At 34.5% G+C, this 19056-nt stretch overlaps 1 long non-coding RNA gene across 7 annotated transcripts in view; it reads right to left on the reverse strand.

Moving 5' to 3' along the window:
* LOC144312254 (uncharacterized) overlaps nucleotides 1-16335 on the reverse strand; it is a 215765-nt gene extending 199430 nt beyond the window's left edge. For all 7 annotated transcript variants that reach the window (XR_013377759.1, XR_013377757.1, XR_013377755.1 and 4 more), the window contains exons 1-2: nucleotides 16202-16335; nucleotides 1694-1751 (exon numbers count right to left, since the gene is read on the reverse strand). This is a non-coding gene — a long non-coding RNA (uncharacterized LOC144312254). The remainder of the gene's footprint in view (nucleotides 1-1693; nucleotides 1752-16201) is intronic.
* Between the last annotated feature and the right edge of the window lie 2721 nt (nucleotides 16336-19056).

The following is a 19056-nucleotide window of genomic DNA, read 5'->3' on the forward strand; positions in this document are numbered from 1 at the left end:
GTAATGCCAAATAGTAGATTGAGTAAGAGCTTTTCAAAATTTCTTGGATAAACTTTTGTTTGTTTTTCAAGCAACACTTTGCTAATTAAAAATCCAAATACTCTGTGCTGCATATTTAAAAGGCAAATGTTGACATGCAACTTTGTCAGATTTTGACAGATTTAGGTTGAGAAATTTTGAATTTCACAATAAAGTGAAATAAATTCACAACACCACAAGTTAATTGGACCGGAGTTTTAGTCACAGTTTTGTAAATACCTAAATGAGGAAACAGATCAAATGACATTGTTAAAAAAACTTATGTAACACTACCAGCCTGAAATGTTCCACCCCGGCACATTCTTTGAAACTAAAATGACATAATGTAACATGCCAACATTTTGAAAAGAATGAAGTTGTCTTATAATAGTCATTATTACATTATTATACAAGAAGCCAGTTCTATTTCTCTCTCATGCTTTCATTCATTAAAAAATAAAATCCCCTCCCAACTTTACAGTACCCACCTATTATCATCTTTCTCTAATGCTGTTCTTTGTCTAGATGGTTGACTTCATGGCTAATAATCAAAGGTAGAAAGAGGCTGCAAATTTGTGGATCTTAACTCAAACACTGCTGTGGCAGCTTCTGCCTTTTATCAACAGCTCTCTATAGGGATTGATGATCTTCCAAACAACCGCACATCAGTTTCCTGATTGCTAGCTCTCCCATTTATACCAGTATTTTAATTTGCTTTATTTCACATATTTTTAAAAGAATTTCCTGTTAATATATGTAGCCACAATTCAATATGTTTTGTCCATCTATGAAATTCTATTTTGTACATATGCAACAATAAAACCATTTTTATTTCTCCATGAAAATCTGGACCTTGTTATTTTTTAAACCAATATATTTCTCTTTTTTAAATTACAAAATTTATAGCATTTATTTTTACTGTGACTATACTTTCTATATTAAGAAACTATAAAAAAGATGGACAGATTAAATCAAAAGCAAACATAAAGAATGCAATGATGAAGGACAGAAATCAATATAATAGAAGCAAACAAATAATTTTAATGTTATAGTAATAAAAATAACTTGGTATTGGTTATAGTATAGACACACAGCAGAATGGAATGGAACACAGAGCTTGGAAACAGGCACACAAACACAGTCAACTGAATTGTAATTAAGATCAAAGCCAATTAACTAAGGAACAGGTAACTATTTTAACAAATTGTGCTAGAACTGTTGAGTGTAAACACAAAAATATAAGAAAACTCACCTATATCTTGCAAATTATTCAGAAGTTAACTCAGAATGGAATATAAACCTAAATGTAAAATGTAACTATACAATTTCTAGAAATAAACAGGAAAAATGTCTATGCTACCATGTTCACTAAAGACTTGAGATATTCATTAAAAATGAAAAATCAAGTACTTCTGATATGCGACACTATTAAGAAAATGAAAAGACAGACCGTGAACTCAGAGAAATTATATTTGCAAATTGCACTTATGATAACAAATATAGAATGAGGAACTTTCAAACTCAATACTCAGTAAGAAATCAGAAAAAAATACAAAGTTCAGCAAAATGTCTTAACAGATACCTCACCAAATAATGGCAAATAAGCATGCAAGAATATGCTCAACAGCAGTAGTCATTAGAAAATTGCAAATTAAAACAAGATGCTACTACATACCTATTCTGACAATACTAACTGATTGTGTAGGTGTTGAGTTTCCAGACTTTCATACAATCTGGTGAAAAAGAGAAATGGTAGTTACTTTTTGACATTTTTATAAAGTTAAATATATGTTACCCAATGACCCAGCAATCCCATGCCTACCTGTTTACCAAAGAAAAGTGAAGACTTATGTTCACACAAGAACCTGTATGTGCACATTTGTGGAAATTTTACTATAAATGTCCAAAGGTGGGAACAACACATACATCTTTTGCTATATTCAATAAATGGAATATTATGCAGCATTAAAAGGGTATAAACTATTGAGTCATGTAGCAACATAGATAAATCCTAACTGTATTTTGCAAGTAAAAAGGAGACAGATTGCAAAAGCTATATCTTGTAGGATGCTGTTTATATGATACTCTGCAAAAAAAGATAACTTTTAGTGATGGGAAATACTGTTTTCTAGAATACTGGGTGTACAAATTGTAGTCATCCCTGAAAGATGAGCCTAAATGTATTGTAAATTCCTTTTCTCCTTTTTAGTATTTCTCTCCATCAGATGCTTGGCCTAGGGACAAGTTTGTGTTCATAGGATCATATTTTACACATAATAATTGTACAAGTGGAAAAGGAGAATGGGCATATCTAAGGATATGGCAAAACTGCCCTAGTATATAAAGTAAGAAATGTTTATAGCACTGAAAATTATAATGCCTTGACATATTGTCTTAATTTCATTAGTTTTATCAATGAACATACAAATACATTGAATGTTCTCAACAAATCTACTCATTTTTATCAGTGAAATGAAGTGAAATATCTTTTTCATGACAGATTATTTTTAAATAATTCTACTAAGTCTTTGCAAATGGCTTTCTTTCTTAATACTTAATTAAATTACTTAATCCTAATTAAGATATTCTGGAGATAAGGAAACTAGAAATGAAGTTGATTCACTCACTTTAAGTGACACCAAAACAAAGATAAAGGTTTATTTCAATGGTAGTATATTGTTTCTTACAAAAATGGAAGATCAAGTATCATATTTGTGCCTTTCTTCATTCATGGCAACTGTGTAGGTAGGCACTTGACTATTAAAGGTAAAGTTCACAGATCGTGTTGCTCTTCTGAGAAAATCTTTTAGTGGCTTAGCATTACTTTTGGAATCAAGTCTAAATTCATTTTCATAGGTACTCCATTAGTCATCAAGCCAAGTCATTCTGAATATCATCATATCTACAAGAAAACAATAGGTTTTTACTGTTTTCATTTTCTTTTCTTCCTTCATCTAGTCTCCTTATCAATATTTCATATGAAACTAGTAGTGAAAGCACAACTTAGTCCCACTGAAAAGAATCTGTGTCTCCAGATGAGGTATATTAGCTATTTAAACTCAAGGGGGTATCAAAAAGATAGCTAAATATCCCAGTTAAGTGTCCTACTTAAAGTTGTTACTGCTGATCTACAAACGATCACTTCAATAAACAGTGAGAGAGAAAATATCATTTAATTAGAAGAACTAAATTGACCAGAGTATTGCCAACAGAAACAGATTTTTATTTCTGAAACTGGGCTAATTATGATAGTCATTATACGCAAGTGCATTTTTAAATTCCAACTTGGTATACATTCCATTCTGACATAAATCATGAGAAACTGCATAAGGGAAGTACACTATCTGCCCCATACAAAGCTGAATAATTTTTGCTATATTGGACTTTTGAATAAATAGAGGATTTAATAAGAATGATGATTTTTAAAATGTGCGTTGTAACATTCCCCTAACATTACAAACTAAACTTAAATCCATTTCACCCTTAAATCTTTACAAAATAATAATGGGTAATGGAACAAAGACTGTTATCTCTATTCCAAAGAGCAACAGCTAATATTTATCGACAGCAGTGTATGAGATACTGTACCTGGTACTCTAAACACATATCTCATTTAATTCTCAAAGCCATCCTACAAGAAAATGACTACTGTTTTACTATTCAAAAGACACAGCTAATTAGACTTAAAGGTAAATGGCAGACCAGGTACTAAGATTCAGGACCACTGAAATGTTCTTAATCCCTACGTGTGACGGCCTTCTGAATGAAGACACTGAAAACCTGAAAGCTAGAATTAGGTAGCTAAGCCGGATATAGAATCCAAATTTCTAATTGCTTATTAGACAAATTTTACTTCTATTTCACAAACCATATCTTTATGTAATGCCTTCTCCAGCATGCACACAACCTACTACTATCCGCCTTTTCATTTCAGAATTATGCAATAGATCTGTTCATAGGTACACATGCCAGCATAAAACTGCTTTTCATCTTCATTCAGTCATTAGTACCTTTAAAAGAGTTACATTGCTGAATATTGATAGTTACATCAAACAACTCACTTCACAATACCTACTGATCACTAAGAAGTTACTAAGTGCTTTTACTCACACACCTTTTCACTTATCTTTATTAGCAAACAAGAGAACAAATATTTGCCATTCATCCAATTGAGAACAAAGCCCTTTCCTTCTTTCTTTCTTTCTTTCTTTCTTTCTTTCTTTCTTTCTTTCTTTCTTTCTTTCTTTCTTTCTTTCTTTTTCTTTCTTTCCTTCTTTCCTTTTTTCTTTCTTTCTTTTTTTGGGGGGGCATGTGGAGGGTTCACAGAAAGAATACTTGGCTCTGAAAATAGTTTTAAACATAATTGTTGATGCTATATCCGTAAGAGAAAATAGTATCGACAGCAGCTGTGAGTCTTACCTGGACAATGTCCACAGCATTAATGTAAGAAGGTTAGGTTGTCTGGATCATATGCTAATTGTCCTACCATTTTGCATGTCTTTCTGAAATCTTCCAAATGTTAGTGTGTTTTGAATTTAAGATTTAGAGTTTCCATGTACATTAGATAACATTGGGTCCTACTGCCCTACCTTAATAAAGCAGTAAGATTCAAGTGTCATTTTCAATTTGTACTTAATTTTTCTTATAGTATGCACTGAGGCTTTTTTTGTTGGTTAAGAAAAGGTAGAATTTAATTCTTTTTAAAAGATAACCATCAGATTATTCTTTGTGATAGATAATGCATTCAGAATCTTAAGAAGCATGGCAATGATTTAATTGCATAGAATTTACATGTGTTTTGTCATAGACTGGGTTGAGATATAGGTTTAAGATCTCACTGGAGAAATCAGTTGTTACAAGAGTGAAGATGGAGTCTGGAGCCAGAGTAGTGTGCAGTCAAAAGAGCCAAAGGTGAGTGAGATAATTCTTTGTGTTACCTCTGTATCCTTGGACAAGCTTTCATTTCTTTCTTATCTGTAAATCTGGAATAATACTTATTGTTATAATGATTTGGTGAGACCGTGCTAATAAACTCTTACTGTAGAAGCTGACCACAGAAAGTACTTAACACATAATAACTGCCTTTAATAATCAACATTTCCAAAGGTCAAATAGCCAAATGAATTTCCCCAGATATTACATGACCAAATCAATTATATAATATAAATTTATACATAGCTCATTTATAAGTATAAAATATTTATCAAAATCGGGTTAGTCACTTTAAGTTTATGAAGAAATGATGTTAAATTTTGTAATATTGCAGACATATGGAATAGTTAATATCATAATCACCGTAGGTAAATAATATATTCAATATCTCAAAGCCTTCATAAATCTTAAAATATTCTCATATTTTCTATATTTACATTTTTAACTAAAAGTTGAAAATAAAGATGAAGTCCCTAGTATACCCTTCCCTAGGCCATGACTATGAAACTTAATTTCCCCAGAACTTTACTACAACTTAGACAGTCTTCCTCCTGACACTAGGCTCTAATCTCCCTTTTCTTAGAACATTTACTTTAGAAAATTTACAATTCTTTTCTCTGCTTCTTTGAGATGTCCACACAATTTTTTTTAAAGCTTCTAGCCAGTTTCACAACCTAGGAATGTCATCCTGAGAGGAGATAGCACTCCATCTCCTGGTTTCTGAGAGAGAGTAGAAAGCCTTGGTTTGATGAATGCTTTGCTCCAAGTTGTAAAATTACCACCTATCTTAAAGCCAATTAGCAAATTCAGATGGATTTCTATCCTACAGTACTTTCCTACCAGCTTATGCCAAGCTTTAAAGCCTACTGATGAGGGAGCAGAAGGCAAGCTGAGGACAAAGCACAAGTTGACACCTTGCAACCCCACCCCCACCCCACCCACCGGGCCCCACACACAATCCTGGGTGGGATATGTGTGACATTCCTCCAGAAAGCTGCCAATTGTCTTAATGTTAATGCTTTACTATAGGGAAAATAACCCTAACTTGATGATGGCCAGGCCTCAGGTATCTTGTAGGTCCTCTTTAGCATATGAAAGTTCTTTTGAAACCTCTTTTTTTCCTACCTCCAATTCCTATGTATATAATCAACCACTCTCACAACCCCGATGCACCAGTTTTCTCTGCCCAAGAGTTCTGTCCCCTTGCTTTAATAAAGCCACCATTTTGCACCAAAGGCATATCAAGAATTGGGTCTAGGTCTTTAGCTCCAGACCTCACTTTACCCAACCTCACCTCTAAAACTACATCACTACCACCACCCTGCTTTAAGTTCAGACTTAGTCCTGGCCTTTCATTCCTATTAAAATAGTCTTTCACAGAGTCTTCTTCATCTGTTTAAGATGGTCAGCACATTTTTTGCTGTGATGTGCATTATCTTCCATCCCCAATTCCACTGAGAAAATTTGCAGCATTTGCACAAAATTCAGAAACAACAAAGCATACCATAAATAGTTAAAAACAAATAAAACAAGCCAAGGCTTCAAACAATACACTAAATGAATTGATAGTTTTCTCATAGACACAGGTATAACCCTCTGTCTTTTAAAGCAGGTTTGCAAATTCAGTTATTATTTCTAACATATTGCTCAGATTGCAAGACATACTCACAATTTCTTCTTTGCCAAATATCTGTTATAACTAAGGACATATTCAGAAGTTTGGCACATGTATATTTTAATCTCCATGCTTTCCTCCTCTAATGTTATCAGTCTTAAGGTGGAACAAGGAAGGACATTAAAACTCCAAATAACAGACTCTGAGGTTTGACTTTGAAAATATCCAATGCAAACAAAACTAGATTATGTTTTGACAAGTTCTCCTGCTGAACCTTACTTACCACCTAGTGTGCCTTCCCCTATAAATGGGCTTTTTCAAAAAGACTACATGATGGATTATCCATTCATTCAGCCTCTTTAAATGACTCACTAGGACCCCTTCATTTACAATGAGAGCAGCTGAGGGAGCTAATTACCAAACTAAGCAAGACACAGCAGGAAGCAGTAATCATTAGTCACACATTTACCACACCTGGTAGAGGAACACTTTTAGGGAAGAGAGCTTTGCTGTCTATCATTATTCAACCCAGAGTTAAGTGAAATTCTTGATATGAACTATTGGTGGACAAATGTCCTCTCTAAAAAAAAGCTAATTTCCATAAAAATTTTATAGAAGAGAAATAAAGAAACTGAAAGAAGGTGATAAAAGTGTTGATAAATTAAGGAGGAAAAACCAGTCCTTCTCTTTCTTTTTCAGTCTCTGTCTTGGCTTTTGAAAAAAAAATGAAAGAATATTAGCATGAATGGATTTTTAATGAACAAAAAGTTGCATATTTTGCTTGTGATTGTGGCATAACAACAATATTTACATTCATTATTGGTCATTTAGTAGATACCACTATTTTTTTTTTCTCAATCCTGCAAAGTCCTTTCAAGGCTAATTCTGTGGGACTCAGGAAATTTAACAAAAATCCCCTACCCCTGGACAAGCAGAGCAGGACTAACTCCATTTTGTGCTGCACCTGCCACCTCCTGTGTGACCCCCACATAACCTGCTTATTGCTTAAGGCGCTGCCCCACCCTAGTCAAGCTGCTGGGCACACCCTAATCGGAAACCGGCTCATAACAATGTAACCCTGCTTTGTGCCCCCCAAAACTGCGCACGGATTCTGACCAAAGTAATGGGCCAGCTCAAATGGATACTATAGGGTAAGGTGTAATTCACTCGGCCACCTGCGTGTGGACCGACATGACTGTGCAACTTTCTGTGTATCCCATGGGCCACTGGCCCCTATAAAGCTGCTATGCCTCTTAGTCTCGGGGTCCAAGTCCCTGCTCCACTGCATCGGGTACACTTGGACCCAGGCTCTAGCTTGTAAATAAACTCTCGTGTGTTTGCATTGGTATCGGCTCCTTGGTGGTATCTCGGATTTGCAATCTTGGGCATAAAAATTCCAAAATAGAAAAAGACTGATTTTTCTTCATACTTTTAACTGTAAAATTTAAATTTTAAATATAACTCACGAGTGAATGATGAAAAAAGAAAGACTCATCATTTTTACAAGTAGAGATTTCCATCAGACAGTTAAAGAAATAACAAGAAAACCAAACAAGAGCTATGGATATGATGGGGAGTAGAGTGCTTGCAGAGGACAAAGCACAAACTGATATCCCACAAAGGACCCCTCACCCAGGGTGGGATATAAGTGACATTCCTCAGGAGGCTTCCAATTGTCTTAATGTTTAATGCCTTCCTAGAGGGAAAAACCATCTTTAACTTGATAATGGCAAGGCCTCCAGTATCTTGTAGGTCCTCCTTAGCACATGAAAATCCTTTTGAAATCTCCCTTTTACTTACCTCCCCCAACTACAGGCTATATAATCAGCCACCCCTTCAGAGTCCCGGGGCAGCAGCTCTTCCTGCCCATGGGTCCTGTCCCCATGCTTTAATAAAACCACCATTTTGCCCAAAGATGTTTCAAGAATTTTTACTTGGTTATCGGCTCTGGACCTCACCTATATTCCAAAACGTCATCAGATATACATGTACATCCAGTCTATAATATCACGCCTAATGTCATTTTACTCACTCTGATGAGGTAACAGAGGACTAGCTGAGGACAGAACACATTGACAAGTCCTTGAAACAGGGAGAGTGACATTCCACCACAGACATAACTGCCTCGATGTTCATACTTTGCTAAAGGCAAAAAGCAATCTTAGCCTGACCCCCAGGAACCTCTAAGTCTACCCTGACATATAAAAATTACTTTATATAAAAAAAAAAAAAAAAATTACTTTATAAATTTCTCTTTATCTCTAAACCCCCAAGATACATGTTCACAATCATCCTCCAAGCACATGGCCCACCGATATACATCAGAAGGGGTCTCATGACTCAGGTTTTATTAGATGGTAATAAGTGATCTTTTCCCAACAATAGCTAGCCCCCTCAAGGTCCTGGAAACCTTGCTTCCAAAATTCCTTAGAGAATACACTATCTTCAAACCCCTCCTAACTCCCAGGTGTGTAATCAGCCATGCCTCACAGACCCAGGGCAACAGCTCTTCCTGCTCACGGGTCCAGTCCCTGTGCTTTAATAAAACCACCATTTTGCACCAAAGATGTCTCAATAATTCTTTCTTGATCGTCGGCTCCAGACCTCACCTATGTTCCAAAACTTCACAAACTCTATCAAGGAAAACAGCAAAATTAGTGTAGCAAAACTTTTCTTTCTGAATCCATGCTGACTGTGGTAATCATCTTTATTTTAGTAAGGGCTCACATTTCATGAGTTTAAAGGTTCAATTTAGGATAATAGCTTTTTAATTCATAAACATTTTAATGATATACTCAATTCTGAAAAACAATGAATAAAACTTTGAGAGATCTATTTGATTAATGCATTGTGCTTTGAAATTCCCCAAATGTGCATGTATTTATAAGAAGCACTATTTTCAGCGTGGGTCCGGTCCACTAAATATCCCTCTGATGTAGGGAAGCTGAAGGGACTCCATTAGAAAGGCTCGGTCTCTGCCATTTTTCTGTTAGGCCTTATTTACTTGTGTTGTATATTCTGTCTCTGAATAAACCAAAGAAGCTATGTTCTCACTTCAAGGGGAAAGCAAAAGTTAGTCATTCTCTGAGTTTTATCTTAGGTCCCGAACACCTAATAACATTTAAGAAGAGACAGATCCCAAACCCATATCAGGACATTAGCTTAGAACAAACCTCAGCTGACAATACCATCAATACCCCGACCTTCAGTGATGTATGGAATAACACCTATTGTTCACCTGACACTTGCTTTTGATTGGAACCTACCCTGGATTCCTGAGGGAACATGTACCCTAAACCCCTTTCCAAGTGACAAGACTCATTCTCTTTTCCTTTCTAAGTCTTCCAGACATTGTCTGCTATTGATGTGGGAAACACGGAAGAAGAAAAATCACTAAATTTCCTTACTACTTACAGCCTACTGACAAGTCATTGAAACAGGCAGAGTGACATTCCTTTAGGGATTTAAAGGCCTGGATATTGACACTCTGTTTAGGGCAAAAGGCAATCTTAGCCCATCCCTCCCTCACTCCCATACCCTGAGGATCCTGTGAGTCTATCTTAAAATATAAAAATTCCTATGGAAACTTCCTTTATCTCTACCCCCAAGATACATGTTGGCACTTATCCCCCAAGCATATGACCCACTGATATACATCTGAAGGGGCTCACGACTAAGGTTTTATTTATTTATTTATTTATTTATTTATTTATTTATTTATTTTATTTTTTTGTTTGTTTTTTTGTTTTTGCTTTTTTCCAACTAAGGTTTTATTAGACAGTAGTAAATGACCTTTTCCTAACAATAACTAGCCCCCTCAAGATCCCGGAAATTTTGCTTCCAAATTCCTTAGAGACTTACCCTTTCCCTAACCTCCTAATTGAAGGTATATAATGGGCCACTCCTCATGACCCCGGTGCAGCTCTTTCTGCCTTCAGGTCCAGGACCCTGCGCTTCAATAAACTCACCTTTTTGCACCAAAGATGTCTCAAGAATTCTTTCTTGGTCATAGGCTTGGGACCTCACCAACGTTCCAAAATTACATCATTTGGCAACCTATTAGAGAATGTCTCTCACTCTAAAGAGCTTTCATTCTGTTCTAAACTTCACTTGAAATAAACTATCACTTTACTTTTTTGTGTCCCCAAGATTCATTCTTGGACTCCCTGAGACAAGAACCCTGCAATACTGCAACACTATTTCCTAACTGTCACTTAGACTATTCAATAGCTGTTTTCACTTTCTCAGTTTCAAGCTTGATTTCTATCTTGTGTGAAACCAAGGACCCTCTTGGCTGGACTTGTGGGACCCCCTCTGGGTCCTCAGATCTATGTGCCTGCATCACCTTTCCTAAAACTGCATCTGGATCCTCCCGCAATGATCACACATGCAAAGTGTGATCCCAGCCTCCTGACATGGGCATCTGAGAAATGGTGGGCACACAAACCAAGTCGTGATTATCAGAAATACTCTGCCAGGAATATGGAATACTGAAAAGCAACCAGTAAATCTATGTGCACAACTAAAACTTCAATATTACAATCTCTGGAACATTGGAATGTCTAATTTCTATGATGTAGTTTGAAAAAAGAAAAAGCATATCTTCAAAGAAAAAAAATGATGCAGATGTAAAATATAAAGCAAGAAGGATGCCACAACTTTAGGTGCCTCGGAATCCTTCTAGCTCCCCACTCCAGTTCCTGATGTCTATCTACAGGTGTGTTTTAAAGGTGTCGTTCTTGTTTCTTGTTACCACAATTTCCCTTTTTACAATAAAACTGGCAGTTGCTCAAGCTGTATTCCTTTATGTATAAGATGACCAGTAAACTGTTTGCAGAGTCCTAGTTAATGTCTATTGCTCCATTTACCTAACCAGTGCAACATTTCACATGACAGTATAAAAAGGTGTTGTTATTAGCACTTTGCCAAGTGTATTGTAAACGATATTTTACTTTATCATAATAATTCATGACATAAATAAGATTGCATTACATATTTTTACTGATAAGAAAGGTAAGTTTTTAATAGTAAATGTTGCCAGGAACCAAAGCCAGAAAGTAATAGAAACTGAACTTTAAATCTAGATTTGTCCAATTACAAAACTTCTAATATTTCATCAAAGATTATGTAAGCTCTGAAAGGCAGATCTGTTGAGAACAAATTATTTGTTACAAAGGACAAAAATGTATATGTCAAAATGTTCTCAATTGGATCAAAAGAAAGAAATTTAGCTATTTAACAGTTCAAGTAATAAATGTGTTGAGGAAAAAAGATTTTATCAAAATTGTTTAATCAGATATTATTTTTAATTATTATTATTTTAATTATTATTATTAAGATTATTTAAATAAACCAAGATAGTTTGGTGGACTTTCTATTTAAATTTCTAATCCAGGGATCCCTGGGTGGCACGGCGGTTTAGCGCCTGCCTTTGGCCCAGGGCACGATCCTGGAGACCCGGGATCGAATCCCACGTTGGGTTCCCGGTGCATGGAGCTTGCTTCTCCCTCTGCCTGTGTCTCTGCCTCTCTCTCTCTCTCTCTCTGTGACTATCATAAATAAATAAAAATAAAAAAATAAAAATAAAATAAAATTAAAATAAATAAATTTCTAATCCATGTAAACACAATTCCAAGGTAATTTAACACTTTTCTTTCAATAGAGAGTAGTCAGTGAGGTATGCCCAATCAGGGATAGCTATTTGATACTGTTGCCCTTGCTGGCCATTTGGTTTAACAACCAATTGTGCCATTGCCATTGTTGGAAACTGTACGACATAGGGAGCTGCTAGCTGCTACCTGGCAGTATCAGTGGGAAATGTGGAAAATTATCTCATAAAAAATATGAAATAACCAAGTTCAACTATTATTTTATTTACATTGTTGTTGTGTAATTATTTTTTATAGCTTTATTCATTGCATTTTTCCCTGCAATGAACTAAAAAATGCAACTTTATGCTTAATGAAAAAGCACTGACTTTCCCTGTTTCATTATTTAGATTTTTCATTTATAATAAATAATAATTTGTTTCAAATTAACTTTGCATCTTTGCCTTTTTTTTAAGATTTTATTTATTTATTCATGAGAGACAGAGAGAGAGAGAGAGAGAGAGAGAGAGAGCCAGAGACATAGGCAGAGGGAGAAGCAGGCTCCACGCAGGGAGCCTGACAAGGGACTCAATTCCGGGTGTCCAGGATCAGGCCCTGGGCCAAAGGCAGGCGCTAAACCGCTGAGCCACCCAGGCTGCTCATCATCTTTTCTTTTCTTAAGAAAGATTTATTCATTTATTTGAGAGAAGAAGAAGAAAAAAACTTTAAGCCACTAAGTTTGTGGTAATTTTTTACAGCTGCATTAGGAAATTAATACTCATGGCTTCTGCTAGAGAGAAAAACAAGAAAGATCAGGATGGAATATTCATAATTTCTTTTATAATCGAATTGTGGAAGGGATATACCATCACTTTCACTGTATTCTATTGTTCTTGCAAACTAACATTGATATAATGTAGTAGGGGGTTAAAAGCATATATACCAAATGTCAGGGGTTTGGAAGGAGGGCATTTGAAATGTATCTAGTACATGGGATATCCTTAAAGTTACAAAATCACTTAAAATAATTGTTCCTGTGGCAATTGGAAATATATGCTTCCAAAATGTATTTAAGTAATCATAATCTTACTATTTTGTAAAAGAAGCTTCTATCCATGCCTAATGTCTAGTTCTTTCAGTGTTGAATTAATTTGATTATAAATTTTCAAAATTATTTCTAAAACTGAAAAATGTACTTGTTACACATGGTACACACTGATGTAATTCATGCAAAAATTTCTTTAACCTTGAAATTGCAACAAAAATATTTTTCCAAACAAAGCTCTGTGTAGTACTAATCAAGAATTTTGAGTTCATTATTGTATTAGACATAGGAAATGATTGTGGACTTTTCATTTGCTTATTTAATAAGACTGAAAATAAAACTCATTCAAATCAAACTATCAATGGTATTATAGAAGTTAATCAATGCTTACACTTTGATGGAGATGACAAAATTAAAGCATTTGAAATTAAAAATAAAGTACAGGTATGTTACTTATTACTTAATACTTTGTTATAAATTACAACAAAAGGGATTAAAAATGTTGACAAGAGAGGTATCAACAAACTATTTTTTCCAAGGGAAAATATGAGTATATACATAAAGATAAGATTAGAGAAAATGTCAAAAATTGTGAAGACTACATTTGCATAATGAGGCTAGACAACAATTATGGATAAACTTGAAAGCCTAGCAAGTATATTTAAGTTGATATAATGTAAATAGGGAGCAATTGTTGAAGTTGACCAATAATGTAAGCTAATTAAATTACCATAGCTTACAGTAGGACTAAGCATTTTTTAAACACCTATATTTAGATCAAACTTACTAGAAGATGATTTGGAAAACTGTGTCAGAAGAAACAAGTTGATTATTCTATACATGCATTTATTTTTTATTTGATGCAAATGGATGATTGCTGTGCTAGAAATGTTTCAAACAGCAGTAAAACACATTGCCTCTGTTCCCAGAAGATTTAAAATATAATGAAAAGGACAAAGAATAATTTGAAATTCTGTAAATGGAGTGCTGTATTAGATCTATTTTCACAGATTGTTATTGAAGAATATAAGCAGGCTATAATCTAGATTGGAGGGTGAGAGATCACAGGGAAAATCTTAAAGTTTGAGATATATGGCTGAGTCCTAAGGAGTGAATAGAAATTTACCTAGAAAAGAGTTGTGTGTGTATGTGTGTGGGGTGGGGTAGGAGGCAGATTAATAGCATATTATTCGCCTAAAACTACACAAAATTACTCTTTCAGTTTTGAAGGTCAAAAGGTCAGAAGTATGGTATGGGCCTTATTGGGTTAAATAAAGGAGGCTGCAGCGCTGTATTCCTTTGTCTCTGGGGAAAATGAATTTCCTTCTTATCCGGGACTTTAGCAGAATTCCGTCTCTTATAGATGAAGGACCAAAATCCCCCTCTTCTTACTGACTGTTAATAAGGGTTGTTCCCAGCTTCTAGAGCCTATTTGTTTCATAGATATTTTCTTCCATCTTCAAAGTCAGTTATTCATTTCTTATTGATACAATAATCCATTACCATAAACTCATGGCTTAAAACAGTACGGATTTAGTTTTTAAAATGAAAGTTTTGGCAGAGCTGTATTTTTTTTTCCCTAGGGGCTTCATGGGAGAATCTACTTCCTTGCCTTTGTCAGCTTCTAGAGGCTTCTTGTATTCCTTGGCTTATATCTCCTTTCTTCATCTTTAAAACACATCACTCCAATGTCTGGTCACAACTTTTTGTCACTTCAATCCTTCTGCCTCCCTCTTACAAGAACCCTTGAGATTAGTTTGGGCCCACCTGGATAAGCCAGGACATTCTCTCCATCTCCAGATGATTAATGTAATCACAACTGCAAAATCCTTTTTACCATTTAAGTAACATATTTGTAGGTTCTGGGGATCAGGAAGTCATATTCAGAGGATCAGTATTTAGCCTATCACTGCCAACAACAGTGGGTCAAATGCATTTTATTATGATTTTTCTCTTCTATACTTGTGTATTTTGAGGCTCTGTGATTAGATGGACTCATCTGGACAATTCAAGATAATCTCCCTATTCCTACCTTCACTATATCTGCTAGGTCCCTTTTGTTATTCCAGGAATCAAGGCATGGATAATATTTGGCAAATATTATTATGTCTTCCATAAACAACTGTTAGGCTTTCCACAGGAAAAAAAAAAAAACATGGTGACTGGAATAAACAAAACATGCACTACTAAATAATACACATGATCCCAGAAGGTTGAAATATACAGCATGAGGCAAAGAGAAAACATAAGAAATGGTATAAAGGGTTTGTCAGTTAAAGAATTTGCTTTTTTTTCCTTAGAAAATGAGGAGCCTATGATTTACAATGAAGAAGAATGACTGTTAAATCTGCAATTGTAAATATTTTGGCAGCACAATTGTGGACACACAGGACATTGCCACAGAATGTAAAGTTCATTATAGCAAGAATTTTCATCTATTTTTTTTAACTAGTGTATTCCAACACCTAGACCTAATGACTGGCATGTAATTTTTATTTAATAAATATTTTTTCAATGAAAGCTTGATGACTGCATGATGACTTGGCAGTGAGACACCACATTTTGCCAGGGATATAAGCATGAAATGACAAATGCCATAATTAAACCAGTAAAGTGAAATAGAATACAAAAAAGATCAAGGAGCTGAATTAACCTGACTGAGGCATTGATTTTGAATGGGGAATAAGAGAGAAGAATGATTCAGATTGCCTACTTACTTTTTTGTTTAGGCATTTGGAAGCATTATGGTACATTCAGAGAACTAAGAGCTATAGGAAGAAAAGCAGGTTAATAGGGGAGCACAACTCTGGATTGAATGTGAGTACATCCAAGAGGAGAAATCAAGCAAATGAATACTGAGATGTAGGGCTCAGGGAAATGACAATGTTAATGCAGGAATATTTATATTCAATAACTATTCTTACTGGCTTTTCTTGGAAAAAGGAAGCTGTATAAAGGATGATCTTATTATTTATTTATTTATTTATTTATTTATTTACTTACTTTTTAGAGATTTTATTTCTTTATTTGAGTTAGAGAAGGAGAGGTAGCATGAGCAGTGGGGAGAGGCAGAGGGAGAGCAAGAAGCAGACTACCTGCTGAGTGGGGCACCCCATGCTGGGGCAATCCCAGAATTCTAGGATTATGACTTCAGCAGAAGGCAGACACTTAACCAACTGAGACACCTAGGTGCCCCAAGATGATCTCATTTAGATGGTAGCAATTTTCTAATTAGATACAAATTTAATATGGAATGTAGTTAATGTGTTTATTTAATGACTTGTCTGTTTACATTTGAAGTACGAATTTTTCCTCATACTTATGAAACCAGGGTAAAACCAAATAGTGTTAGGTAATATAACAAGCGTGAAAGATAAGTATAAAGGGTTTAAATAGATCCATGGTTACTCTTTAGGACAACAGATTTATGAAGTGTATAATGTTAGATGTTTCCAGAAAGATTCAACCAGAAAATAGAAACTATTTTATGGAAGATAAATAAACCCAATAATCTTGTTTGATTTTGAAAGAATGTTTCTTTTATTTAGCAGTGGTAACTGAAGAATTGTTTATTATTGATTTAAACAAAATTTTTCATACTGTATTAGACAAGGTTTTGCTTTTATTTGGAATCAATAATAGTCCAAGTTACAGGTAGATTTCCTGGAATTATGGGCCAAAAGTCATTGTTCCTTGTGTTTTTTCAACTTCTATTACTCATTATGAAGAAGAAAATTATCACTTATGACTACAATACCTTTAGGGATTAAAATATTTTATCAATAAGCCATATTAAATTAATGTTTTCTCTCTCTCTTAAATATAAACCTTATAAAAGAAACATACTCTATTACTTTGTTATATTACAGTGGCTTTAAGTTTATAGGAACCGAGCTAAATAAAAATAAAAATCTCTTGCCTCCTTAGAATAAGAGTTAAATATGAAATGGAAAGAATTTCTTACAAACGTGAATGACAATGGGATATTAAAATTATTAGGCAACTATAACCAGCATCACTTTCTCTCTGCCAATACAATCTCCTTCTACATCTTGAATGCACAGAAACTCCTCTAATAACTTAAGTAGATCAATAATTACAAAGGATATTCAGTTGTCTACTTTACAAGTATTTAAATTATATTTACTTATTTTTAGTTTAACAATGTATGATAAAAATTTAGAATATAAATATATAGAAAATTCACCTCAATTAAATGTTATACATCATCAAATTCCAATATCTGCCCTTCTTGTTATATTTATCACATAATATTTCCTTTGAAGCTTTAAAAAAAACTGTAACATTTATTGTTTTTTTCTGTAAATATGTTGTATGTATAATAAACCAAGACTTTGAAACATAATACAAGACAAAATAAATCACAATCCCTTAATATTACCTAATGTTCAATGTGTATTCAATTTTCCATGGTTACCATAAAACTTTTATGTTGATGAGCTAAAATCACTATCCAAAACATACTCACTTGGTTACTAGATCCTTTAATGATCTTTTTTATTGGCTTTATTTTTAGAACAATTTTAGGTTCACAGAAAAATTGAGAGGAAAATATAAATACTGCCCATCTACCCTGTCCCCACACATAGGTAGCCTGTCCCCTTATCAACACCATTCATCAGAGTGGTATCTTGGTTATGACTGATGAAACTACATTCACAAATCATAATTACCTGCCTAAAGTCCATAGGTTTTCATTTCATTCTCTTGGGATCGTGCATTTTATGTGTTTAGACAAATATATAATGACATGTATATCCATCATTACAGCACCTTATGAAATATTTTCACTGCCCTAACCATCCTGTATTTTGCCTAGTCATCTTTCACCACCTCTTTTCTCCCAACCTGTGGCAACCACTGACCTTTTTACTGTCTCCACAGGTTTTTTTTCCAGAATTTCGTGTAGTTGAAATCACATAGTATGTAGCCTTTTCATATTGCTTTCTTTCACTTGGTACTATGCATTAAACACCCCTGTAAGTCTTTTCATGGCTTGATAGCTCATTTCTTTTTAGTGCTGAAAAATATTCCGTTGTTCTGATCTACCACTCTTTATCCATCTCGCTGCTGCAGGACCTCTTGACTGCTTCCAAGTTTTGACAATTATGGATAGAGCTGCTGTAAACATATTTGTGTGCATGATTTTATGTGCATATAAGTTCTCAGTTCCTGTGGGTAAATACTAGTGAGCAGGACTGTTGGATTGTATGGGGAAAGTTATTTAGTTTTGTAAGATATTACCAGTCTTCCAAAGTTGGCTGTACTATTTCTCATTTCCACCAACAATGAATGAGTTTTGTTGTTCCACATCCTTTCCAGTATTTGGTATTGCCACTGGTCTGGATGTGAGCTGCTCTAACAGGGGCGAAGAGGTATCCTGTTGTATTAATATGCATTTTCCAGATCCATATGATGTGAGACATCTTTTCACGTGTTTGTTAACTGTATCTCTTTGGCGAGCTGTTTGCTAAGGTCTTTGGTCCATTTTTTAATCAAGTTGTTTATCTTCTTATGGTTGGGTTTAAATGTTTACTGTAAATTTTATATAAAACTCCTATATTGGATATTTCTTTTGCAAATATTTCATATATTTCATCACAGTCTACAGGTTGTCTTCTTATTTCCAATATTACCTTGCACAGAGTAGAAGTTTTTAATTTGAAAGATCAACACATTGATTACTTTTTCACAGTTCATGTCTTTGGTGTGGTATCTAAATATTCACCAGCATACTCAAGGTCATCTAGGTTTTCTCCCATGCTATCATCTAGAAGTTATATAGTTTTATATTTTACATTTAGATCTGTGATCCATTTTGAGTTAATTTTTGTAAA

Source organism: Canis aureus, chromosome 4 (assembly GCF_053574225.1).
Source record: "Canis aureus isolate CA01 chromosome 4, VMU_Caureus_v.1.0, whole genome shotgun sequence".
In the NCBI taxonomy this organism is placed as follows: Eukaryota; Metazoa; Chordata; class Mammalia; order Carnivora; family Canidae; genus Canis; species Canis aureus.